The sequence below is a fragment of the Anas platyrhynchos genome, chromosome 9 (assembly GCF_047663525.1).
Source record: "Anas platyrhynchos isolate ZD024472 breed Pekin duck chromosome 9, IASCAAS_PekinDuck_T2T, whole genome shotgun sequence".
Lineage (NCBI taxonomy): Eukaryota > Metazoa > Chordata > Aves > Anseriformes > Anatidae > Anas > Anas platyrhynchos.
This window is the reverse complement of record NC_092595.1, coordinates 22,443,092-22,462,463: the sequence shown is the minus strand read 5'-3', so window position 1 is coordinate 22,462,463 and position 19,372 is coordinate 22,443,092. Positions and strand designations below refer to the sequence as shown.

Below are 19,372 nucleotides of genomic sequence, written 5' to 3'. Positions count from 1 at the left end.
AAGGTCACTGAAAGCCAAGGATCCTGGTCTTGGACACAGGATAGCAGAGTACTGCTGATGGATCCACACGAGCATTACTGTTTTCATCTGCAGAAAACATTCCCATGCGGAACTGCTCTGGGTGGAGCGCAAGTCTCTGCACGAGGTTTCAGCACTGAGCAGGGAGTGTTAAAACATTCAGTGCCATTAGCAAAATCACGCAGATGTGGCTGGGGATCACATTTGATTTTGGTGTTAAATGCATGGCAGAAGACTTTGAAATGCTGACCTTTATAAATGGCCCAAGAAATTTAATCCTGTGGTTTACACTGCTGAATCCTAGGCTTACTCTAATATCCCATGCTACTCTACATTACAGGGCTTTTTGCTGTTTTCCCTCCACAAGAGAAAAAAAATAAATAAATAGAATTTTCCATATCTGAGGAGCTCTGACATTATTACAGCTGTTATAGAGAAGAAAATGGATTTTTATCATGGTCTGGGCCATGTGTTTTACAGCTGAAGCTCCATCTACCTGTAGAGAGGCTGGTATCACACCTTCAGCTTCAAATTCAATGGAGCTGTAGTAGTGTGGGAAAATGCTACTGATTTTCCCATCTGCGGTGGACTTGTGAGCTGGAGACAGAGTGATTGTTTGGAAGACTTGCTGGATAGTGGATCCTTCGTGGTAGTGAGGCAAGCAAATCATATTAGAGGAGCAGTGGTTAACAGTGTTGTAATCAGAGTTCATTTAAAATAATGAATACACTTTTTACAGTAGCATAATTTTTAATAAGTGCTTATGAAAAGGAGGGGAACAGAAGGAGATGCAGTAAAATGAAACCTAGATATTGCATTTAGATAAATAGATGTCATATTTTGGGCCAGATATTGACCATATTCATTATGGTTCACTGATCTTCCTTGATCACATAAACTGTGCCAATTCATGCAAATACATTTCCTGTAAGTTAACTCAGAAACCATTTGGCATGTCTAAATTGGTGGTAACACACAACAGTCAGTAGGAATGGCAGCTTAATGACTTCCACTTTGATAACCTTATTATTTTGCAGAGATACTTAATAATAGCGCTTTAGTTTCTATCAAAAACAATTTAGCAAATGTATTAATTTGAAGAAGGATGCTAATTATGTAAAATTGTTCAGTACAACTTGGAGGCTATGCAGGATTCTCTCATAGCACTGATAGCAACATGAAGAATCACACGTTGGTTTGTACAAGTGTTAAAATTCCCAGAAAATTCTGTGAATCTTTGGGTGAAGCAGTAAAAATATCTCGTATCTGTTAATCTTGTTCCCTCACTTAGCCTGCTGCAGCAGTGTCGAAGGTTATGTAAGAACAGGGAAACTTTCCTTAAAAAAAAAAAAAAAAAAAAAAGGAGGACTTTCAGTGAACATGGAAATTAGAGCTTAACTAGTGAATTGTCTCTTCCATTCAGGTTTGACAGTCTGTGCTTTTTCTTCTTGTTGTTTATTGACTTGGAGAGGAGGGAGGTGAAGAAGAGAAGGCAGCACCACATCCCCTTACTGTTGTAAGATTCTGCCTGTTTCTGGGCAGTTTGGCTTATTTTCTGGCCGGTCCTGTGCCAGCTTTTGGAAAAGACTTGTGATAACCACTGGTATAAACCTCTAGGACAAACAGCCAAGGTGCAGACATATTGCTCCTTGTTGACATACAGAACATTTCTAATCACAACAGAACTGTTTTTTGTTTGTTTGTTGTTTTTTTTTGTTGTTGTTGTTTTGTTTTGTTGTTTTGTTTTGTTTTCCATTTAGTAGCACAGATCTACACAGCCCACTGGTGGGTGGCTCGGGGAAAAAAAAGGCTTTTACAAGTGCAAGTACAAGTACAAGTGCAAGATCAGAAATAATGGTCTAGTAGACCAGATTCCATCCCTGTGTTTCTACTTTTGCCTGAGCCACGTGATTCCAGAAAGGAGCAAAAGATAAGGGGGCCTATTGTGTGCATGAGACGTGCAGGTTGCAGTCACATTTTCCTTGTGGGCATTTGGAGCTAAGATGAGCTGAGATTATCCACAAATCTCATTTTCCCTTGTCACAGATGATATCAAGAGCCTTCTAGAAGGATTACAAGGACTTTGGTCTGTGTCTTGTGTTGAGTCTTGATCACGTGGCATTGCCAAACAGCAGGAGGGGTAAAGGATGCTGCTGTGCCTGGCACAGCACATTACGCTCTGCCTGTCTTAGTAGTGTTGCTTTTGTGTATCTTTGATAACACTCTACTGGCAGAAAATTTTTCTCAGCTGGTTTTTGTATTAGCAGAATTCTTTCTTTTGCTATAAAAAGCATTTTTAATAATTTATCTAAGATGAAACTAAAGTTGTATTCCAGAGGAAACCCTACAATCTTAAGTATCAGTTAAGCAATCCAGTTCAAGTACGTAGTAAAATCTTCATCCAGAAAAGGCTATTACGAATGCTATGAACATTCCCTAGAACATCATAAATCCTTTTCTCCCCGGTAGATTTTAACTTGCCCCATGGAAAAATCAGACCACCTTCTGTCCATAATATGTTTAACATACATTAGTTAGTATCTGGTAGTGAAAGCATACTTTGACTGTAACTGCTTGCCCTAATGAAGACCAGAACCTGCTCAGTTCTTGTCAGGTGGGGATGATAAAAAGAGGCAGTCCCGGAGATCTAACAGAGCTTATGAAAGATAACTGAGCATCTGTGCAGAACATAAACACAATGTATCTAGGAAATTACCAAACTTAAACTACATTAACAAAGAAGGTTTCAAATGAGAAATGTTAACAAATACTAAATGTACGAGAAATGAAAAGAGGTTTAAGGGAAAATTCCCTGATGGTCAGCAGCATCTACAAACTTAGCTGTGGAGTGAAATGATTTAAAGACATGCTGTGGAGAGGAAATCCATGCAGTGCAGCAAGATACCTACCTGTAGCTGAAGCAGACCGTGATGCTGCAGCAGTATCACGTATGTGGGACCTTGTGATAGGATTCAGGCCTGTACTTGACTAGAAGCATTGCTCAAGGTTGGCATCCCATTACAAGATGTAGAGAGAAGACAGGGTGCTTCCAAGCCGTGTTTGTGTGTGCACGCTCTAACCCTGCCCTCTGTGTGTAAGGGAGTTACTTGTGTTGTCACAGGGACGGGCACCATAGCACAGCAGCCTGCTGGGTGCGTCCTATGGGTACAACACTACACCCGTATCAGTGATACAGTGCGATGGCCCATCAGCCCCTAGCATGCCATGCTTCTCCCATCCATGGCTTCCACAATGTGTACTCTAGTGGGGAATAGGGATAAAAAAAGAGCCTAAGACCTGTATTATTAGGGTTTTCTTTCATCAAAAATAGTGTTTCTTGTTTATTAAGTACCAGTGGCTTTATTTACTTCATATAGTTTAATTATTCCTTTGATTATCCTTTACATCATTTTTAACTTTTTGTTTGTTTTTTCTTCATCTGGCTTTTAGCCAGGAACATGAAGAAGTCTCAGGATGTTGACCCTTTGAGTATTTCTCTAAATTTGTGTGGATGATTTCCAGAACTGATGTGAGATTGGTCCTATAGAAATCTTGGAAGTCTTATACTCTTTTCAAGGAGCAGGGAGTGAAATGAGAGTTGAATGTTTATATTGACATAATTTTTCTGGATTTATTTTTTTGTTGATGTAAATTAGGTTTTTCTGCTACACTGAAACTTCATCACAGATGGGGATCTGGATTTAAATCTTTAAAATATCCACTGTAAAACTTTATTCCTTAGCTACTAATTTCAAGTTTGACATTTTCATATTTTATCTGGTGTGTACTAGAGAAAATATTATTCACATCCAAATAGGTTAAAGGATAGTAGTCCTTTAATGCATACTGTTTTCAGCCTAATGTATCTGAAATAATAGAGCTGGGAAATGAACTGATGAGCTCAGAGGACTGAATTGTTGTGTTTTCATGTACCAACCACAATTTTAAACTTTTTAACATCTTAAAGATTTCTAGTTATTATCTAGATAATAGTTCTAGATTTATCACAGGGAAAATCTGCTAGATTTTACATAGGCTGGGCTGGCACATGAACTGGGAATACATTTAAGTCCGATACATTTTAAAAGTTCCAAATATTACATTCCTATGCTTCTACTTCACTGCATTTCCTGAGAGGTTCAGTGTGAACACTAGCCTTAAAGAATATGAAAAGTTAGTATTTCTGCTAAAGGGATATTTTATTAGGCTTTGCTGTTTTGCTTGCCATGCCATTAGCATATTAATAACTACGTATTTTAAGAACAGTAAAATACATGTCTCTGTACTGTACAAGATAATGTGAGAAAATAAGAACAGTGGATTCTCTGTCTCCCGAGATCTAGGTAGCTGTAGCATGTGACCTCATTTTTGGTCCATGGCTATAAAAATACCCCATCCTTTAAACATAGAGGTTACCTTGAATAACCCATCCCTACACAGAGTTATATTGCTAGCTTTCCAAATCATACAAATTACTCTGAAGTGAAAACCACAATGGAAACAGTCCAAAATCACATTCTTGGCTCAGCTCATCATACCCATAGTTATTTGCCAGTTCCCTTTTCCTTGAGTTTTCAGGGTAGTTTATACAAATGTTTATATGTGCCACACTGAACACTGGAACCAATGTTATTTTCTTCACGTTCACTGCTTGCTGCTACCAAGATAGTGTCAAGAATGAACAAATTAATGTAAATTCAGTAACACGTCTGTAGATCAAGTTTATTATGTTAAAAATGACTGGTTTTATTCTGTTTGTATGCTCTTTGTATTGAAGGTTATAATTCCATGCCTGGAAAACAAACATACAAATAAAGAGATGGAAAACATATCTTTGATGTGCCACAAGGTGTCTTGTGGTTGTTCAGAGCCTCAACCAATCACTCAGGAATTTCTGGGCCATTAAAGTACTTTGCAGGGGATGTTTCTTGAAAAGGGATTTTGATGCAAGATGGCATATAAATAATCAGAATACCTGGTAGATATATTTCAGGAGAGAGAATTTCAAGGAAAAAAAAAAACAAAACCTCTATAAATAGGAAAGATGGATAATATCTTAAAAAATGCTCAAATATCAAGGGGAAACTTTCTGGTATGTTCATATGAAAAAAGGCAAGCAGCACCCATGCTGCTTAAGACATTTAGAAGCAGCTAAGAATCAGATTGTTATCATTCTGTATCTGGCATGTCCCATGAGTCCTCAAACAAATCTATTAGAAGGCAGTTGGATTAGGAAAAGGTGATGTTATTCTGCAGAGGTAAGTGTCTCATAATTTCAGTATTAAATAGTAAATCCTCTGAAGGATTTTTCATACAGGACTTTGGAAAAGATATGCTATTGCTATTGTTAACTGTAACAGACTGTAGTAAGGTTGAATTATAAAGACAACTACTTTCCCTTATAAAGGCAGATAATACAATTCCAAAAATGAAGCACCAAAAAATTATCCTGAAAAATGAAGCACTCATATTTAATTGCAGTGTTTGATTTCCTCTCTGCTCATGGGAAGGACAGAAGTACTGGTGATTTCAACAGTCAGTGCATCAGCTTACGCTGTAGTCTGTTCTGGGACTTTTTCTGCATCAAACTAATGACCTATACAGTGACTTGCAAACACTGTCTTGAATTCTGAATGTTGCAGACTTAACACAGTCTTTTAGTATCAACCATTCATCTATATTTGTGCTTCCGTAAACTTTTGGACAATGGCTGTCCTTTACATTGTTTTATTCCCCTGTGAGTATGACTATTTATTGTGTAAAAAATATTTGCTGATAAATTGTTAATATGCAATAGGTCAGTTGGAAGGGACCTACGACAATCATCAAAGCCAACTGCCTGACCACTTCAGGGCTGATGAAAAGTTTAAGCATGTTATTGAGGGCATTATCCAAATGCTTCTTGAGCATTGACAGGCATGGGGCATCAACCACCTTGCTAGGAAGCCCATTACAGTGTTTGACCACCCCCATGGTAAACAATTTTTCCTAATGTCCAGCCTGAACCTCCCCACACATCCTATTGTTAGTTACCAGATAGATGAGACTGGCACCTCCCTCTCCATTTCCCCTGCTCAGAAGTTGTAGAGTTAATACCATGATTAAAAGATTTCATATATTTAGGCTGGAAAAAACAACAACACAATATGTATTGCTTGAATGACCAGTAACACAGCATAAATAACAAGGGTGAAACAGTCCAAATAAATATTTCACGAATTCTTCAAATAGTTTGTTCATCTACAGCCCTTTCCCATAGCCCAGTGAAGCTGATGAGAATCTGGGGCTTTGGCTCAGGCACTTCAATTGTCTGTTCCACAATTACAATAAAAAACACAACAGTAGTCTGTTTGGAAAGAGCTGGTAATTGGAAAAAGAGTGAGTTTGTCAGCAAATGTATTTGTCAGCACTGATTTGACCAGTATTATATGTTGTACGCGTTGTAAATGACATTTCTTCCCTTCCATTAGAGATTATAGAGTCTATGTCCAACTTCTTTCTTCAGTGGGTCTCTTACTGTGGGCAGAGCATTCTGTGGTGCATGTCAATTGCATGTTAAACGCACTACAGCACTTGTACTTTATTATTCCAGACAAATGGATTGTTTTCCAATTGCTTTATCAAAACACAGTTCTCATGTCACAGTAGACATGTATTTGTGACAAGTGGAGTTTGGTTCCTCTAAGTAACTTAAGGTTGATTACAGGAGATGCTATGTATTCTGTCATCAAGAGAATGGTAACACTTTTTCAAACAAAAAATATCTTAATCCAACCTATAGTTACTCACTTATATTAGCTTACGAAGTGTTTCTTATAAAGGGGTAATTGTGAACTCAGGCATCCCAGTGCATAGTACCCCTATGACGGACCAAACTTGTGTAGTAGTTACTGAAGCTCATACAGGAGATGATTGATTTTCCACGTTTTTTTATATCCTGTTTACAGGTTTAAATATCTCCACTGAATTTATCTGCATTTCCAAAAACCTGTCTGCCTGAGAATTGTGCTGAATCCTTGGCTACAGTAAGTGCACTCCACTGCGATAGCACAGACACCTCCTTTGCCTGTGCGATTTAAGTGCTGCCTTTCCTGCCCTTTCTCAGCTTTCCCTTTTACGGTAGCAAGAGCCAGGAGCTCTTGGCCATTCCCCGTTTCTCTCACTGTGTGTGTATACACACACACAAACACACACCCCTGGAGAAAAGGGTTGGAAAACACAAACTGTAGTCATCAGTCCTGTTTGTAAGCTGAGCTGTGACACTGTCAAGATACAATTCTTTTTCTAGTCTGAGGCTTATATCCTTCCTTCTTTACCTTTTGTGGTTCACAGGCTCTGATATAAATGTTCATGAATGACCTGTTAGTCACCTCTTTTTTTTTTTTTTTTCCCCCACTGTTGTTTTTCACCATCTTGTTTTCTGTTCTTCCCACTTGCTTGCGTTCAGCCCTGAGCAGGTACCTCTGAAGCTTAGCTAACCATCCTGTAGTAAAAATATATGATCACCTCCTGTTCCTTCTAAAATTGCCTTTCTGTACAATGGTTTATTGATAGAAGTGAAAGGAATTAGTGTTTGGTATGTCTTAGCCCTGACCAGTCTATCTCAGTGTTTTTGTTACTTAGGCAGTTATAAAACAAACAAGACAGTATTGTCATTGACATGAGGATAAATTTTAAAATAATAATAAGAAGAAGAAAAGAAAGCAAAAAGGTTAATTAATGAAGTCTATGGTGAAACACAACAAAAAGTTGGAATGCTACAAAACCAGTTCTGTTGCAAATGATTTTTGTTCCCCTTAGCCATGGTATCTGTATTTTCCTGCCATGAGATGCAGAGTGCACTTATTTATTGTAGTCTCATAATACAAAGAGATTCAAATCCAGATTTGGGTTGCTGTGGTCAGATGGATAGAAAATGGGACAAAGGGAAGCTGTGAATCTTGCTACTATCCCCTGAACTGCTAGGGTGAAAAGATGCATGACAGGCTTCATGTGAGTGAAATCCCCTCCTGTATTTTGTACTCATGCTATTGTCACTTCTGTGATTAATTGCACATCCTGTGTTCTATAGTTATTTTCCATGATTTTTTTTTTTTTTTTTTCAGGTTGTGGCTTTTTCCATACAGATTGGCACAGGAGTTTTCCTATACTATACACCCATAACAGTCTGTATTCCACTGAATAGTCTGGAAGCACTTAAGTTTACAAGTGAATGTCCAATGGTAGCTTGTGGACTAGTAGTCTTTGACATGACTGTTTTTGGAAGAATCAATTTTGCAATCCTTAGGTAAAGCAGCATTTGGTAGAACTAACTACTGAAGTGTTAGAATATCAGTTCCTCATTATGATGCTTAACAATTAGGAAAAAAGCCAGAGTGCATATTTGATTAATTGTGAAATCAGAAATGATGAAGGCATTGTTAATGATAAATAAGCTCTCTGCTGGAAGTGAATATATACTATCTCTTATGTATCTTTTTATTTAACACTGTATGTTTATTTTCTTTCATTCTCTTTCTCTTGTTGTTTATTAAGCTTCCCTTTGTGCTGTTGAGGACAATGTTTTACGTTAGCAGATTTTTCAGTATTAATGCAATGCTTCAGTCAACAACCTGTGATCTAATGGATGGGCAGTGCACAGCCTGACTCATTACAAAGAAGCACCCTTACTGGGATACTTAAAACATAAAACTCAAAGCGAGTAATGGAAAACCTGGAGTCAAAATGATCTCATCTGTATGTGCCCCATTATCAGAAGTGGAAGCTGGTTGAATATTTGCCTGTCACAATTTTTCTACTGGTAATTATCATGTCAAGACTGAAGATATTCTATCCACAGGGAGTTAGTGGATACTATGCATTTTTAAATATTCTGTATGCATTTAAGACTTCCTTCTCTGTTAGCTTGCTTATCATTTTGACTATTTCTTTTGAAGTAAGAAACAGATGGCAGCATTCACTGTAATAAGTGCGGAAAAACATGCCAGCCAATTAGGGAGGCTTCAACTGACTGAAAACCTGGATCCTTTTCCAATATTTTGGTGATGTTTTTCCCCCTGCGTGTCTAGAGGAAATTTTTTATTTATCATTTGTTTAATAGAATCATAAAAATAGAGATTAAAGGAATATTAGGTCATTAAATCTCTAGTAATGAACCTGAAAAAAAAAAAAAGCTGGAATACATTTTATAGACTTTGTTCTCCAAAAGATCGTTGTCTTTCTCTCAAAAAAAAAAAAGTAAACAGCCATGTTAATGTGAAAACTGTCCCTCGCCTGAATGGCCCAGTATCAACTGTTTATATATTGTCTTTGTATATGCACTAATACTTCAGACTCTAGCACATCAAACTATATCTTCCAATATGTTGCCTTGCAAATATCATAGGTCTTTCTTAAATCCTTTATACAATGTCCTGTTCCAGACACTATCAAATTACCATTCCCCTAGTTTGCTTCTCAACCAAATTTTGGGAGTGCCATGTCTCCCACTCAGCTTTGAGAAGACTCCCTCATCAGGGAGGATTGCTTTGGTCTGAATTTGTACAAAAATCAAGGAGAGTTTAAGACGATTAGGTTCTCAAAATAAGCGTTTTTGTTGTTGTTCGTTGTTGTTTGTTCATTTTTGTCATGAACATTAGGGCTCACTTCTGAAAATGCAGGTCATTACCCGTATGCTCCTTATGGAGAATCATAAACCTCTACATCCCTTGACTTCTTTTAGCAGTCAGCATTATTTAGACTATGACCAAAAAAAAAAAAAAAGCATTTTGTTTTCTAACATGTGATTCTATTCCCTGGTAATTTAGTGCTTAGATCATTTTTCTGAGAGATTCTACAGCCATGTCCTTGCTGTTCTACTGTGTCATTTTGGAGGCAGAGATAGGCAGGTTTCACTGTTTCAGGATTTTCAGCTCAACTTTTAGTTTTCTTTATTTTATTGCTTTCTGCGGCAACCTTTCTTTGCTATTCTTAACATTACACTCTAAATGCCTACGGTAATAGCATTACATATATTTCTCTGCTAACCTTTTGGTATTACCCTTTTGCAATGACTTTTCAATTGTAGTCAATGAGCTTCTAAGGATGTAACTTAAAGCAGAATGGGTCCCACTTACTAGGGTGGATTTAGTCTATGAAAGATGAAATTCTGCTTCAGGCACTAAAGCAATTTTCAGAGCAGCATATCAGCTCTTATCAGACTTGGTCTGTTGTTCCTAAATGAAGATATTTTGCGTGTTTATGGGTGACTACGGTCACTCTGGGAAGCATTTGGTGGTAGTTAAGTGTAAAATAGTGATTGTTCTTCAAAATTAGAAACAACTGGTAGCTCTGCAATGATGATTTAAAATTCTTTTTAAATTCTTTCAAACCACAAAGCTGTGTGTTGTTCAGTGATTGAATGCATTTGAACTTATGGAACTTTTCATTTAATGCTGGTCTCTATTGTTTTTGGCTGAAGCCCAAGCCTCACATCTCCTAGTTGCAGGATTCCGTTCTGCAAACTCCCTCAGTTGCTGAAGGCCCAGTGTAACGTGAGACTATCCCTGTTTCCCAGCAGGCAGCACATTACAGATCTGCATGTTGACCAGCTGCAAAGACAGGTGTTATTCTCCTTGCCTTTATTCTTCCCCCTTCATCTTATATGCCCCCTAAAATACTGTCAAGGCCTGAACACAGTAAATGAGTAAACTTTAAAAGCTTGGAAAAAACTCTGATTCTGGTGGTGTGGAGCTGGGGATTTTGGTCTGAAGTTGAATGCTCTTGACTTTGTTTGCCACATTTTCATTGGGCCTCCAAGACAGTGAGCCAAACTGGAAATCCAGCTCATAAGAATATGCGCAGTGATCACAGGCATTCAGTATTTGCCTTTCCAGGCCATTTAGCACCAACAGTACCATATTGTAAATGCTACAGAATCCTCAAGGTTTGGCTACAACATGCTAGTACTCTGTTTTCCTTCCATAAGAGAACCACCCATAAATGCCTGCATGTAGAACTGTGAGCTATCAGTGCATCTCTCTCATCCATGTCTGTTCCATGTGCACGTTACCTTTGTGTTGGATCAAACCCCTGCAGTCATGGAGCTATGGGAATCAGAGCCTATTTCCATTGAGTTCAGCTGTCTGTGAGAAGAATAAAAAAGTAAGGCCTGAGAGGAAAACGCAGTGAGAGCCAGTCCTAAACTCAGACTAGTTTCCTGATGCTTTATTGACAAAATACATCTCTTCTTCCAGCTTCCATCAAAATCACATGCTTTCAGTACTCTGTTTAATGACTAAATTAAACCATAACCTTCTCTGCTATGACTGTTTTCTTATACTTGCCTGTACAATGTCATGCATGCCTTTGGTGTTTTACAGGTACCATGGTGTGATACATCTTAGGAACACAATATTTCTTGGAGGAAGATTTTTTTTATTTTTTTTTTTTTAAACAACAACAAAGGATACTAGAACCTAAAACAATCCAGAAATTTACTTTACTTGCTACCCAGTCATAATGATTCAATCTAATAATGGTCTATCAATCAGTTAACATATTTTTGAGGAAGATTTACCAATCTACATCAGCTTTATGGACCTGTGTAATCCATAACTGGTATAACAGCCTTGCATGTCTCACTATTGCCTTGAAATGATTATGGGAAAAACTAATTTTTATGGCCCTGGGAAAATATTGTTGATTTTTTGTAATGGTTTTGACAGTGCAGACTGGCCTTATTGTGTGTAATGGTGGCTTACATCATCTATTAGAACAGGATGGAAGAGCTCTGAAGACATTTTCAAAACCTTTCTGACTCACGCATTTTTCATGAACTAAGAAATGAGAGAACTGATAATCCATAGTTTCATTTAAATTGCAGTTTAGTGATCAAATTAATCTTTCTGTGGTTGATTTGGTTATCATAATAAACACTTTACACTGGGTATTTGGATATTTTTATGTAAGAATTCTGAGTTTAAAAAAAGGGCAAATCTTCAAAAGGATTTATTGCAAAGAAGAAATTATTATTCAAAAAGTATGAGATGTCAGTAACCTCACCCACTAAAATAATTAAAAGTACTGAAGACACAAACACTAGCCACCCATAAAACTTTACCACATCCACTTTTCTGCTTTTCATGGCATAGTCAAAAAGCATTAACCGAGCTATAAAATATGTGAAAAATGAACTTGGCTGATAGGGCAATAATTTCATCCATCAACCAGTTTCACTGTTCAATTCATACTAGCCTTACTTTGTTCTAACAGAGTTTAGGTAACCTTCTGAAAGTTTATTAACTGTTTTTATGATGTTTTAAAATTGAAAGTGAATTAAAATGTAGAAATGCTGACAGCGAGCTCAATATTATTCCTTTTTCTTCTCTCTTAGGTATAAACCCCAGTGATACTAGGATTTTCCTTAAAGACCTAGTAGATTTCAGTGAAATCTGATTCAAGCTGTTTAAAGCAAATGTCCACGCTCAGAAAAGTATACCAGGATCTCATTTGCTGGAGATGAAGTCAGGCCTTGCTGTGATATTTCTGCTCCTCCTGACCAAAGCCTTGCCCTTGACTTAGAAAAATACTACGCATTATTCACTGCCTGAAATTGAACAGAACTAAAAAGTACTTAAAAAAAAAAAAAAGAAAGAAAAAACTTAAAAATAGATTTTAATCAATGGCAGAATTCGTACTAGTGTCAATGGAAGGAAGTGTGACAGCTATTGTTGATTAGTTGCTTTAGGTGCTTCATGTTTGCTTCTAGAACAGAATGACATATGGAGCCTGTGCTGCTTACTCAAAATATGTTATTTGTAGATTACTCTTATTGAGGTCAGCAACTGAAACTTGCATTTTGGAGTATGTCCGGCAACATTGCTGGTCTGAACTGTTCCTTTAAACTTTTCAAAATTATTTCCCTTTGGTAATGTAAAATAGTACAGCCTGATGGAAGAACACTGGGATGTGTGGTGTTAACATCTTGTTTACTGGAAGTGGACTTCGTAGGAAAGTAGTGATCTTCTGACCAAGCCTATTTGTGCTTCCTCCATCTTCTCTGCTCTCTTCAGTGTGGTATGGCTCAGCTTCCCATAGACAGCACGAGTCAAATTGCAATGAGGTATGCCAGTAGAATTGTAGTACTCTTGCTTTAAGTGTAGAACATTGAATAGATTAGCAGAGTTGAGTCACCACTGCTCTTACCTTTTCATAGTCGTCTCTGCTTTGCGAAAGGAGATTAGAAATCTTCTAAATGGAAAAGTTTTGCATCCATATTGCCCAGATTAAAATGGCAATGTGATGCCTAAGTCAAGCAAGAGTTAGATCCTAAATTTCAGTTGTGAAAATATGGGTATTTGATTTTGCTTGGGTTGTTGTGAAGTAAGTATTATTAAAAGAAATATGTTTGCTCATATTTCTGAGAATGTTGCAGGGTATTATAGATAGTTATATTTAGCTTGCAGCACAGCTAATAAGCTCTTGCATGCTGACAGGGAAAAACCATACTGACATTTACTGTTGGATTATGATCCTTCAGTCAAAAGTCCTGGACCTTTACCATGGCTTCTTTGAACAGTGCAGACCCTTCTCATCACTTGTTTCCATGGTAATTTACTTATATGTTCTATATATATATAAAATATAATATATAGTGTATGTTATGTGTTGTGTACATAATATATGTGTGTATTTATATAGTAAGCTTCAGTTTGACTGTGTTAATGTGCCTCAGCAGGAGGGTTAAGTGAAATAATAGGGTTACATGCAAGTCATGCCACTATACAAAAAGCTATTTCACTTGATCTAGAGACATAACAAATATCCAGAGGGGGTGATGCATGATAGCTAACAGTTGGCCCAAATCACTAGTTTGATTCTAAAGTCACTTTCCAAGGATTTAATTGGTATTGCTGTTTGGATAGTTTGTTTCCGCCCTTTGTAGAGGTTTTATGAAATTTGAACGTGGATTTATCTTATTTCCAGGTCTGGAGATGTGTGATTATATCTGATAAACTGCAGTTACCTCATTAAATAAAATACAATGCACGATTGGTCAGAAAAGTTTTCAGTCACATTGTTTGCTGAGCCTGCAAAACTGAACTGTCACAAATATAGTCCATTTTTATCTAAATGGACGAAAGGCGGAGGGTTTCTGGAACCCCACCTGCCTTCTGCCTGCTCACCTGCTGGGCTAACGGCTGCAGGGGAGCCCCGGCCCTGGCTCAGTGGTCCCAGGTTCTGCCATGGCCATTGCACTGCCTGAGTGCAGGAGCCCAGAGCTTCTGGACTCTGGTTTTATGTCAGCCAGACAGCGACTTAGTTTTCACTACTGAAGAAGTGCTTTGCTTTGGGGGATGATTGAAATAATATTTGCAAATACTACTGCTAATGTAATTTTCCAAAATACTTTTTGCAACAAGGATTTTTTTTAGAATTAGTATTTAACTTCTTAACTGGCACCTGCTGTGGCTAAGTAACACAAAGGTCTGAATTGTGGTATTCCTATCAAATGGATATTTCTCTTTGAGATGCAATAACCTATTCAGAATTCCTACTTGTCCATATTTTCCAAGTCATTTCACAAAACCCTTTGAAAGATAGAGATGGATGTGCTGACTAGCTTAGGAGTTGATTCTTTGCAGCCACTAATTTTAGCTCAGTTGAGCTCTACAATAGTACATCCCATAAAATATTTGCCTTATCAGGACAAGCTTGATATACAAAGAGTAATAATAACTTTGTTTCCTCCTTATAATGGTCTCCAGATACATGAGAAAAAACAAACCTAGTGAAGTTAAGTGACATCATCTAGCATTTTTGAACATCTATCCTAAAGACACAGATCCTTCCTCAGAGGTTCTGTTGCCATTTTCTTATGGCCGTCTTCTGTTCTGAGGAAACCTTGCCCTTTGTGTCCTCAAACACCAGGGCTAAGTCACTGTGCATTAAACAACAACAAATCAGTGACAGAACTCAGTTGGTGTCAGAAGAGATTTCATGAACTGAAGGACTGCAGAGTTTGACTGAGCATTGGGAAGATCACTACAGAGGGTTAAGTTAGTTGCATACAAAAAATACGTGAACATACAGTGTTTTGCTTTATGTTCTGTTCACACCAAAGTTTGATTTCTGAGGTTTTGGCCACAGATTGTGCTTGAGGCTTTTCCACCTCAGCAATTAGGAACTAATATTTTGATTCAGGGGCCAGAAGTTTCTTGGTTTTGTTGATTCTGACATTGGGGTCAGGATTTACCCTGTCCTCTGGCCACTGTTAGTAGCAAGAAGGAAGAAGGCACACGTCCTCTCTCCAGCCATGCGTGGAAGCTGGACCACAGCAGGGTTGTAGTGTCTCCACGCCCAAACAGCTGTTCATCTTATGCTTAATAAGCAGGAATGTATTCTTGTACAGCAAGATTTAGTTTTGACTGTCATTTATCTGGCTATGTTATTGTTTTCTGTGATGTTGCCCCTCATATCACCTGCATGTTGCAAGAAGAATCAGACTGATAGACGTGAAAAAAGTCATAACAAGTAGGGTTTGATGTACTTAAGAACAGACAGCACAAGTGAGGTTTCTGAACAATGTATTCTGAAAATGACTTCACCCTTCTTGCACCTCAGTGGGAGGTCCTTAAAGAGTGCACTCAGCTGTAGAATAAGCCAATGCAGGCTGGAAAGGGTTGGCAGAGATCTGTGTAAACAGATTTGCCAGAAAGGAATAAAGTTGTTCCATGGCTTCTGACTTATGGAAGATACACAAAATACTATAAAAGTTCAAGTGTGTAAGCCCATGCTCTCTATTAATACAACAAACCCTATGAACCTCCTACCCTGCTGTGTTGAGAATTGCTAGCAACTAAGGCTCAGTTTTCATCTGCTGATTTCTTTTGGGCCTCTGATAGCATAACATGTGCTAGACACACTGAGGCTGGTAAATTCCTACATCCCCTGTAGGTGTATCCCATACTGGGTGTACTGTGATTTGAGTTCTGCCCTACATGGACCCCTTTTTGATATGGATGCAAAGGTATTTATAGGTAAATGAAAACAATCTCGTCTGAAAGCAGGATTGTTCCTTGTGAGTGAAACCATAAAACAGGAGTAAAATAAGTTGTTTCCAAAGAACCGTCACAGAATGCATTAGCCAGCAAAGGGAGCACTGTCAGAAATAGTGACAGAAAATAAGTAGCTTATGAGAAGGGGAGATGTTTTTTCCCTCAAGTGATAAGGGATGTGTTTTCAGCTCTGTGGGAAATACAAGACTCATTAAACATCAGACATGAGCTGAAGCTATAATAGAATCTGTATTTGTTTCTGGATTTGGAGTTCAAACAAAATTCCAAAGAATTTTTGTCTACAGGTTTTCATCATATTGTTGTCAACATGACACCTAAATAGAGAGACAAATGCATTTAAGTGATGCAACGTCACAATATAATATGCGTCATCCAAGTTGTGATATTTATTTCTATATGCTTTGAAGTCACAGCAAATGCAATGCAATGCATTTTGGATAACCCTCTTTAATAGTAGGCTAGTTAAATTGAATTAAACTTGCAGTGGGCCTGTGAATGCATCCAGACAGTTACCATGGCTCAGCTGATTTGCACTGACTTGAATTCCTTGTTTCATCTGAGCCTGCTTAAGCTTTTGTTTTGGGTGGGAGGGAACTGCTTGCTGCACAAATCTCAGATGTCTGAAGTTTCAGACTGCCTAATTGTATTTCTCTGCCCATCTCTGCAAAAGGTAGGATGCAATATTGTTTTATGGACATTTTTGTTTATAAATATATAGCTGTAGAAATAATGCTGATGCCTTCTGGTTGAAAGTGCCTCGTTCTGCAAATCATTCACAGTTAAGGCTTTTTCCAGATAGCTCACTGATGTTGCTTGCAGGCTGTAGTGTACATGCACAAGTAATTTTACTCCAAATCAACCTTCTACTGAATAGAAACTGTGCTTGAGCTGGCACCTATTTCTCTCAAAAGCATTCATAATCATTTTATTTTTTTTTTGTCAGAAAAAGAACCCTGTTGGTTGATCCAAAAAATACCTGCTTGTCCAAAATCCAGTTCTTTCCACAGTACAATGGATGCAATCCCAGCTTTGTCATATATTTCTTTGACCAGACATTTCATTAATATAGAGGGTTTTGCGCTAATAAGTTGCTCCATGTTAATGTGAGGTACCTTCAAATCATGGGAGATTTCATTCTGGAAAATACTTTGTAAAGCTGCGTATCCTAAATGGCTGCCCTCCAAAGTCTGGAATTCAAATCTCATTTACTGTAAATGACTGGCAACCAGAGGATGTAGAAGGTTTTTTGTTTTGTTTGGTGTTTTGTTTTGTTTTTCAAACACTTCTTAGTGAGAATATAGGGGAAAGAGAATTGATTTTTCAATTCCCACATAACACACATGGGTTTATTCAAGGAATTAAAGGAAATAGTTCTCAGATAGTAATTAGCATAATACATGTTATACTTGGAAGTGATACTGTGAGATGTGATATGTCCTTAAGTAGTGTGTATAGAGATTTTTCTTCTTACTGCTTCGGTGTTCAGTTGACGTTCTCAGTTCAGGTGGGATTGCTGAAGAGCCCAGTTCTGGTCTCATCCTACCTCAAGTTATAGACAGCTAATGGCAAGAGAGGTTGAGTTGGATGGATGGTGATTGCTTTTTAAAATCTCACATACATAACCATAATGCAAGTAGTGTGGATGTGAGGGGTCTCAAAACTAGGAGCCTAAAGTCAAGCTGATAAATCTACATGTATGCTCATTATCAGTGGTCCTCACCACTCCATGCTGCCACCTGGGAATCAGGGAACTGCCTACAAAACAAATTTGGTGCCTAAGTCTGGTCTCCTATATTTTAAACCATATATTGACTTACATAAACCCTCGTGTTTGTGGACTACTGCTCTTCGTATTGCTGTAAGTAACTGGATTCATTTATCTCTAAGTGTTTTAAGTACACAATTTAAAAGATATGATAGCTTCCATCCTGATTTTGACAACTGACAATTATGCTTAGGAACACTGGAGAGGAGAATATTCTGCATGTACTTGAGTTATTCTTTATTGATCTGGGGGAGTTACTTATTCCTTTGTTTATTCCTGTACCAGTCATCGTCTCCCCATTCATGTGAACGGGAGAAGGTAGCCAGCCCCTTTACAGAAGGAACTCGCACCAGTTTCCTCTACAAGGAAAAAAAACATTCTGAGGTGAAAGAAGACAAGCAAAATACAGTGGAATATAAATAATGTCCATAAATATTAATGAAGGACTTAAAGTAGGTCTTGGCAGAGACTGTGGACTAATCGGGATCTTGATGGGCCACATAGCCTACTAGATGTGGCAAAGAGAATTAAGAAACTTGAATCCTGTGCTTGGATTTGCCACTGACTGGCTGGTGTGACCCTGGGCCAGACATTTAATTCCTTTGTGTTTTTGTTTTCCTCTTACACATAGCCTGTCTTGTCTGTTTGGTTTGTAAGCATGCCTAGACAAGGACTGTCCCATGTGGTGTTCATATAATGCCAAGCTAGCAGGGTTCCAGTCTTGGCTGGAGCTTTGAGGTGCTACCTGGGTATAAAATGATTATTACGTTAGTAGAGTTATTCCAGTTTATGTTGCACTGTTTGCTTTGTTGGCTCTAAGCAGTTCAGATGAAATCAGAGTGGGTCCCCATGTATTCCTGCAGTGGATATTGAGCTATAGAAATAAAAACAGTCATAACAAAGGATGTGCTGGAGCCTTCTGTGCAATGCTGGCACCGTTTGGGTTGTTGTAACAACTCTCTCTTTCATTGGGCTGAATCGGTTTGGGGATGGAGATCGTAATGCTTTGAATTGAAGCCACAGTCTCTGCAAGACACCGAGTGAACTGTAGCAGGTTACATCACTTGGGTTAAACACCTCTTTTCACAACCACTACGCTTGTTGGCATGCTCAGCAGAGATGTCACAGGCTGTATGTGCTTGGAGAGTGAATTACCCAGTCTGTTATGTGAGTTCCCCCTGAGCTGGAGAGAAGTCCTACTCCCTTGAGATGGGAATGCAATGGGGGGAATTAGGTAGCTGATTGAGGAGCCTGATGAGATTTTTTGAGATCAAAAGTGCTTCAGAGAATTTGCTGAATACAAATAAAGTCAAGGGAATATTCCTAAAAAAGACTATAATTCTGATGTGCTTAATGGCACTCTAAATAACTTTTTCAGTATGCCTCTGAATTGTCAAACATTGCCTTGTGGATGATTGCTTTCAGAGGCCATGTGAAAGCAGCCTCACTGGGAGTCACTTGTGCATGGCTCCCTGCTGCTATCCAGGGTGAGCATGAGATGATCTTTTGGGCTGCACTAAGCGGGCATTGC

At 38.2% G+C, this 19,372-nt stretch overlaps 1 long non-coding RNA gene across 14 annotated transcripts in view; it reads left to right on the top strand.

Moving 5' to 3' along the window:
- Nucleotides 1-19,372, top strand: part of LOC106018641 (uncharacterized) — a 245,013-nt gene that overhangs the window by 157,236 nt on the left and 68,405 nt on the right. For 8 of the 14 annotated variants that reach the window (XR_011811244.1, XR_011811246.1, XR_011811243.1 and 5 more), the window contains 2 exons: nucleotides 6,966-7,043; nucleotides 8,124-8,305. The exons of 3 other annotated variants lie outside the window; for them this stretch is intronic. This is a non-coding gene — a long non-coding RNA (uncharacterized lncRNA). The remainder of the gene's footprint in view (nucleotides 1-6,965; nucleotides 7,044-8,123; nucleotides 8,306-19,372) is intronic. 3 more of the 14 variants (XR_011811247.1, XR_011811242.1, XR_011811238.1) reach the window with 1 other exon arrangement.